This window comes from Rousettus aegyptiacus, unplaced genomic scaffold, assembly GCF_014176215.1.
Source record: "Rousettus aegyptiacus isolate mRouAeg1 unplaced genomic scaffold, mRouAeg1.p scaffold_m13_p_1, whole genome shotgun sequence".
Taxonomy (NCBI): domain Eukaryota; kingdom Metazoa; phylum Chordata; class Mammalia; order Chiroptera; family Pteropodidae; genus Rousettus; species Rousettus aegyptiacus.
In genome coordinates this window covers 184,288,315-184,295,412 of record NW_023416284.1, presented here as the reverse complement: position 1 = coordinate 184,295,412, position 7,098 = coordinate 184,288,315, and positions in this window count along the sequence as shown.

The window sequence follows — 7,098 nt, the reverse complement described above, 5'->3', positions numbered from 1 at the left end:
AGAAAACGGAACAGAAGCCCCCGCCTGCGACTCGGGCTGGAGGGACCAGGTGACCGCACTGCGTGGCCGGCGGTGGGGACAGTGAACAAAACTACTTCCTCCCCCCATGGAGTTTCACGACTAGCTGTCTAAGCATGTCACACACACCAGCGACCTGGAGACCTCTGCAGGCCGGCTTCGTCCCTCAGCACCCTCACGTTGCGGACCGGCCTGAGACAGGGCCGCGGAGCCAGAGTGGTCCAGAGACCATCCAGTTCCCGAGATGAAAACCTGAGAAGCGGCTTCCTGGCCTTCGGGAGCGTTGACACTTGTCCAAGACTCCAGGGAACAAAACCTAACCTACCCTTTACTGAGCCAGACAGCCTCGTGGCGATGGACGGTTTGGGGGGAGGGGCTGAGCCCCTGACGGCTGGTGGCCAGTGGGTCCCTGAGTCCTGGAGTTCCCTGGGGCAGCCGGGCCTCTGCAATCGCACCTGAGGCTCGGTCCCTGGACGCGGATGGAGGCAGAGTGTCCGGACAGTGCCAGCAAACCGGGTGACGCCCCTGGGCGGACCCTTGTCCCCCCACTTCTCCGCCCCGTGAGCCTGGAGCGAGGTGGCCTGAGTCTCATGGTCAGGGGTGTGCTGAGTGGAAACTGGCGTCCGGGTCTCCGGCCTCTCACTGCCCCTGCTGCCATGAGGCCAGGGCCCCCCTGACCACGGAAGCCCGGCCTGGGCCGGTGGCCTTCATTCTGCTCCCAGACACAGGCCTCGTGGTGACCGCTGAGGGACACCAGGGCTGGAGGCAGCATGGCCCCTCTGACCGACCCCGTGCTGGAAAGTGCCCGAGCAGACAGAGCTTCCGGGCCACCCCAGGACTGGACTGGACCAGACCCAGCCTCGAGGAGAGCGCCCACTGTCACCCCTGCCCCGCGGGGTCAGCGGCAAAGCGGGGTTCCCACGGGGGCTCTCCGGCCACGCGGCCTCCCCAGGGGCCGGCGCAGGAAACCCGGTCTTCGGGGTAAAAGCCGCCTGCCCCGCCCCTCCCCACGGCCCACGTGGGCTGCAGGGGAGGAGATTGCGGGGAGCCTGTCCCACGGCACTGGGGCGTCACACTTCGTGGAAGCCGTCCTCGGCAAAGTGACCAACCCGGCCTTGCCCTCCATCCTGGCCATGGGTGGCGCGGCCTCTTCTGGGTCTTCGCTGCCTGGGGACCCTCCCAGCCGCAGGTGGCTCTCGAGAACAGGCACGATTTGGGGAGCCGTGGATGTTGGAGACCAGACACACTGGGTGTCCTCTGTTCTTCCGCTCATCCGTTTGGGACGCGCCTCGCGGCGGGTCTCTGAGGAGGGGAGCGTGGGGTCCCGCGCACAGGAGGACTCAGCGGGACCACCCCCTGCCCCCCGGGGGCTGGCCCTGGAGAGGGACGGAGGCTCCGCGTGGCGCCTGCGGGCCCGGCCCCCCGGCTGCGGTCTCGTGCTCCGTGTGTCTGCAAAGTACTGGGCGTAAGTACGCAGCTCCCTGAGCATCCACCCGAACCGAGAAACCAGAGTTCTGTAAAGCGGGGGGCCTGTCCTCGCCGGCTGGTGCCAGGGGTCGGGGTGCGGGGGCGGGGGGGAGTCAGCAGACGGCACCTGAGAGGGGAGGGCCGGCACGGAGGGGGCGCCGCGTCGGGGCCGGGGGGGGGCGGGGACGGGGGGCAGCGGCCGGCGCGTCTGCGCCGGCCCGTGCCACGTCTGAGACCCGCGGCCTCAGAAGCTGCCTGGGGGTGTCCACGCGTGTCCGGGCCGCGCTGGTTCACGCCCCGGAAACTGGACGAAGCCGCCACTCATCTCTGGCGGCCTGTCACTCCTGCCCACCCGCGCCTGCGCCCACCCGCGCCCCCGTTCCCACCCGCGCCCCTGGTCCCGGGCTCCCTGCCCTCACGGAAGGAAAGCCCAGTGTGTTCTAAATCCATCCCATTTCCTTTTCGTCAACCACATAATCCTTTTCAGCGCCTTCATTTGCAACTTTTTCCCCTAAAGATTGTTATGTTAGAAGTGGAATACTTATCTGACCAATTTTCTACCGACAATTAATTCCAAAGAGCAAACGATTATTTTATATATTTTCTTTTTTCCTCAAATTATCTGTGGTGGGGAATCCTGTTTTTCTTTTTTTTCATTTGCAATCATATTTTCAATTTCAGTGAAATAAAAAGACCAACAGAATATAAGCCAAGTTTTTCAACGGATACATAATTTCTCTGTTCCATTTTTCTGCACAGTTTCTACGGCTTCGCTGTAGGTTTCTGAGCGACTTCCCTGTGGACCGCGTGTGCCTCTGCGAGGGCGCCTGGGTGATCTCGCGCACGCACTGCGCTCAGCATCTCAGCACTGGGTGGTCGCACCTGCTCCGTGGTCACACCTTCGACGGGTGACTTTTAGCGAGTAGGAGACTCAGCTCCTGACAAACCGAGAGAGAATTTATCTACACCAGCCCCTCACTCAGCACACACTGGTGTCAGGCCTTCCCTTCGGTCTTCGCTGTCCCTCCATCGTGAAGTCCCGCCCGACCTGTTTTCCTTCTTTGTCACTTTCGACGAAAATGGTTCGTTTTACACAGCGCCCATTCATTCCCTCTGACGTGTTACGGGCGATTTTCACGTGCACAGGTGCGGCCGGTCGGTCTTGGTCCCAGGGCTGCGTGGTGGCTGTCACGGCGTCCAGCCCTCCCCGAGTCCGTCTCCCGTTTTCCGACTGGTTTGGGGAAGCGTTCGGGAAGCTCCCCAGGTCGGCGCGGCAGCGCGGAGGCAGACGTACCTGCTGACAGTGAACGTCCGCCCCGTGCATGAGCCCGACCTCCGAGAAGAGTGTCATCTCGCTGTTCAAACGGACACCGCGATTTCCCGGTGTTATGTCGCTACGCCTCCTCTTTCTTTCCTTTTCTTCTTAGTGACGACATTTATTCAACAAATATGTATCGCGTTCTTGTTAGTGCCAGACACACTAAGTAATGAGGGCTGTCTGTGCCTGTCAGACTCTTGGGTCCAAACAGCAGAAACTAATTCTGATTAACTTCAGCAAATAAAAGAGGCATTCGCTGGAAGAATCGTAAGTAGCTCACGGAGCTGGGGAGGCGTTTGCAGAACCTGCATGGAAAGTGGGCGGACCGAGGGCTCCCGGGCGTGGCCAGGTCGCACGCAGGGAGAATTGGCTAACGGCACCGCTGTCACCGCGTAGCTGGGCTGCTGGGTCCCCGCCCCGCAGCCACCGCGGACGCGCAGCCACCGCGGGCTCCGAGCCGCCCCCTCTGTGAACGCCCCCTCCTCGGGAACGGTGCTGGGACTTCCCAGAGATAAGTACGAAAGGCCTAGAAGACGTAAGCTCGACAGACTTAAAACTCATAGTCACGCAGTGTTTTCAAGCAACCGGAACAGCACAATCTGTAGTATAAACACTCGAGACGACGACTTGTGTGTTCCTGTGTTACGCATCGTCTTTTCGGTTGTAACGTAACATGATTTGTAATGTTTCCATGTAATGTCTCAGGCCAATCTCAGAAAACTGGAGACCAAGTGATTGCTAGTATGGAAAAATTCACACAGCCTTTGGTTGTCCGTGGTCACAAAAGAGGACGTGAGAAATTGAAATCAACCAAAAGCACAGGGAACATGGAGATGTGGTGGGTTTTGTGTTCTCTCCTGGTGCAGGAGTCAAATTTGCACCTGGTGCGTGGGGCGGTGCCTCCTGCTCCTCTGGCGCCCTCTGGAGGACGAAAGGGGAAGCAGCGAGGAGGCCAGCTGGCCGTTGAGGTGAGCAGGTGTGAGCAGGTGTGCTCCTGCGAAAACCGGATGTGCCCACATGCGGCTGCCCCAACGTCCCCTGCATGAGTTCGGGCTCTAGAAATGTTCTGAAGTCTTCTAAATCCACCCTTGAGTTTAAAGTCGGTAAACTTGAATCCGGAGAAGACAGATTGTACCCTACCCTGGTCCTCTGAGGCCAGGACCCTTGAGGGAGGAGACTCCAGCCCTCCCCTCGCCACCACCCAGGACATTCGGGCAGGGAGGCAGGTCCTAGGATACGAAGGAGAAGGAGCGAGTCTGAGGTCATCCTGAGGCTTTGTGTTCTTTATGAAGGAGGGGGCAGGGTCTGCAGCCCAGGTGTGGATGGCTGAGAACACTGGAGCATTCTGGGAATGCCTGCTGCACAGTGTGAGCAGGTAAAGGGCCAGGGCAGGGTCCAGGTGAGGCTGGGGACCGCACCTGGAAAGCAAGGTTGAATCTTGTGGGGACAGGTTGTAACTTTTGCGTTAGCGTTTGCAAGTCGAATCTGTCGTCTTGAATGCGAGTCTGTTTGATGTCCCCAGTCCGTACTCTGCGCCATGTGGCTTGGGTGGCCTCCCTTAACCCCTCGTCTGTAAATTAGGCTGATACTCACAGCCACCTCTCGAGTTGCCGTGAGGGTTTAATGGGTTAACTGTGTGAAACGCTCGGACCTGTGCCTGCATTCAGCTACCGCGAGAAAGCTGAGGTTGATGAAGATGCTGCTGCTGATGTTGGGGACGGTCCAGGGCGAAGGCTCACGGGGGGGCTGTGATTTTCAACGGGACATTCGGCTGGGACAAGGGGCATGAGGCAGCCCTGTGGGTCTCTGGGACTGACCGTCCAGTGGAGCAGCAGGTGCCAAGGCCCTGGGGCATGAGGTGTGCAGGGATGGTGGGGCCACCAAGGACAGGCAGAGACGTGGCGGTCAGGGGACAGCGGTGGGGACGCCGTGCCTGTAGGCCTAGAAGGGACTTTGGCTTTTACTCTGGGTCACATGAGGCGCCACTGCGGGGTTTGAGCAGCAGACTGGCACCAACTGTCCATCTAAGTTCACGGCTGGCAATTCCCCAACTTCAGGATCCGGTCTAAGGCCTCTGAGCGTTATTGCCTGGGGCCGTCAAAGTGCCTCGGGTGTATTCACACTGTGTTTCTTCTCAATAAAGCCCGTCTGAGAGGCTCCCGGCTCCCGACAGGGCAGGGCGCCCTGTGAACCTGTGGGGAGACCTCACGTTTACGGAGAAGCCCAGGAGTGTCGCGGGCAACACAGCCCACATCTAGTGGCTGCCCAGGCAGGGAGCTGTTGGAGCCAGACCCCCCTGTGGGTGGTGAGCTGGGGAGGGAGGGGGGCACCCACGGAGCAAACGAGAATGTCCCTGCACGGCTGGGCGAGTGAGCTCCCTGTCGTGGGTGAATTGTGTCTCCTCAAAAGAGAATGTGACTTCTCTGGAAACAGAGTTACCGGAGATGTGATTAGTTGAGATGAGGCCACACTGGAGTTGGGGGACCCTACTTCCTGGTGGGTGTTCTAATATAAGCGGGTATTCGGACAGATGCTCAGAAGAGACTGCCTGTGGAGACGGAGGAAAGCTTTGGAGTGTCCCAGGGTCAAACCAGTCCTGGAGGGCCATGGGTCTCCAGGTGTGGCCTGGGACCAGCGGCTTGGGTGTCGCTGGGACCTAGGCCGCACCCAGCCCCACCCCCTGCCCCCCAAATGTGCGGGAAGGCTCCAGGTGCTTCCAGGGCCCCTGGGCTTAAGAAGCAGCAAGGGGTTAAACAAATACAGCCGCCCAAGGACCCAGAGGTTGCACCTTCCAGAAGCCTCCTTGATGTGCAGATAAATCCTTAGTCACTTTACTCTCCGCCCACCCGGAGGTCAATCCAGGCACCCATTCCCAGGTCCTGGGATGCCCCCCACCAGGCACCTTGTTGGGAGTAAAAGAAAACACACCCCAAACCTTTCTGTTGATACTTAGTGTCAAAAGCCCCTGTCCTCACAGGAGGTCATTAGCATTCCACTAGTATGTGCATAAACCGTGGTCTAAGTCTGAGCTCAGATACACAGACAGAGAAATCAAAGACAAACGCTTCCCACCTTTTGCCAGCTCCCTCCTGAACAGTTATTTGTTTTAAAAGAGCTTCCTCAGGGAATTTCCCTTCTAAAAAAAAAAACCGTTCCATTTTAAAGGACAATTACCCCCATTCCTCGCCTCCTTCTGCCGGGGGCCCTTACTGAGATCCTGGGCCGCAACTGGCATTTTCTGTCCCCTTTTTTAAAGCTGTAGATGTGACTCCTTGGAAATATTCTGAGGACATTGGGTGGCTGCAAAGGACTTGCATTCGTGTGGAGTTTATACCAATACCTCAGTGACGCTTATGCGTCTGTGGGGGCAAGCGGTCACCGAAGCGCGGGGCTCCGAACCACGTCCTCGCGAGGACGCTAGGAAAAGGTCTCTCAGCAGATATTTACGGACGTCGAAGAATGGATCTCCTGCCCCAAACAGCGTCCATCACGAAAGTGGGTTAAAAACAGCACCGAGAGCAAAAAGAGGAGGGGGCGTCCACTTCCAACCCAAAGGTCGAAAGTGTCTGACAACGTTCAGCCGAGGTCAAAGGTCACTGATGAATTTTTAACGCTTCCGAGAAGTCAAAATCGGGTGTTTTGGGGAGACGAAAAATGCCTGTCTCTGAGACCGATTTTACTGAAGGTGCTGAAGTCTTCAGTGGAGTTATTTAGTTATTGCGTTTTTTTTTTTTTTTTTTTGTCTCATGACCAAAGATGTGAACATCTTAAAATTTGTGCACCTGTAGGATTGAACAGACCTGGGAAGTCATTCTGTGCCATCTCCTGCTTTCCCGGTAGGGAACTCGCCTGGGGCCAGGCAGCGGAGATGGTGGCCCGGCCTCCGGCCAGCAGCTCTCCGTGGTCACTGCTGTCCGTCCCGACAGATGCTGTGGGCGGGAGTCGCTGTGTAACGGATTTAACCGTTTTTAATCCCTCCAGCTGCCCATTTCCGCTCCGACCGGCGGGGAGTGGGCGCCATGACTCGGGGAGAGTGATGCCCCCCAATTCATGCTCACTCCTGCCCCGACTAGTGAAACGTCCCCCAGACGCGAGTCGACGTTGACCGGACGTAAGTTTGAGGCTTCCTGGGCCCCTCGCCCATTTCAGCCTCGGTTTCCTGCATCATAGACGGGGCGCGTGGGGTGGGGGTTGGGGGTTACAGCAGGTACTCTCCGAGGCTCGCTCGCTGTCCCGGATTCTCCTCCCAGAACCTTCTGGCAGCGTGACCTTGGTCAGGTCACAGCGTCCTTGCC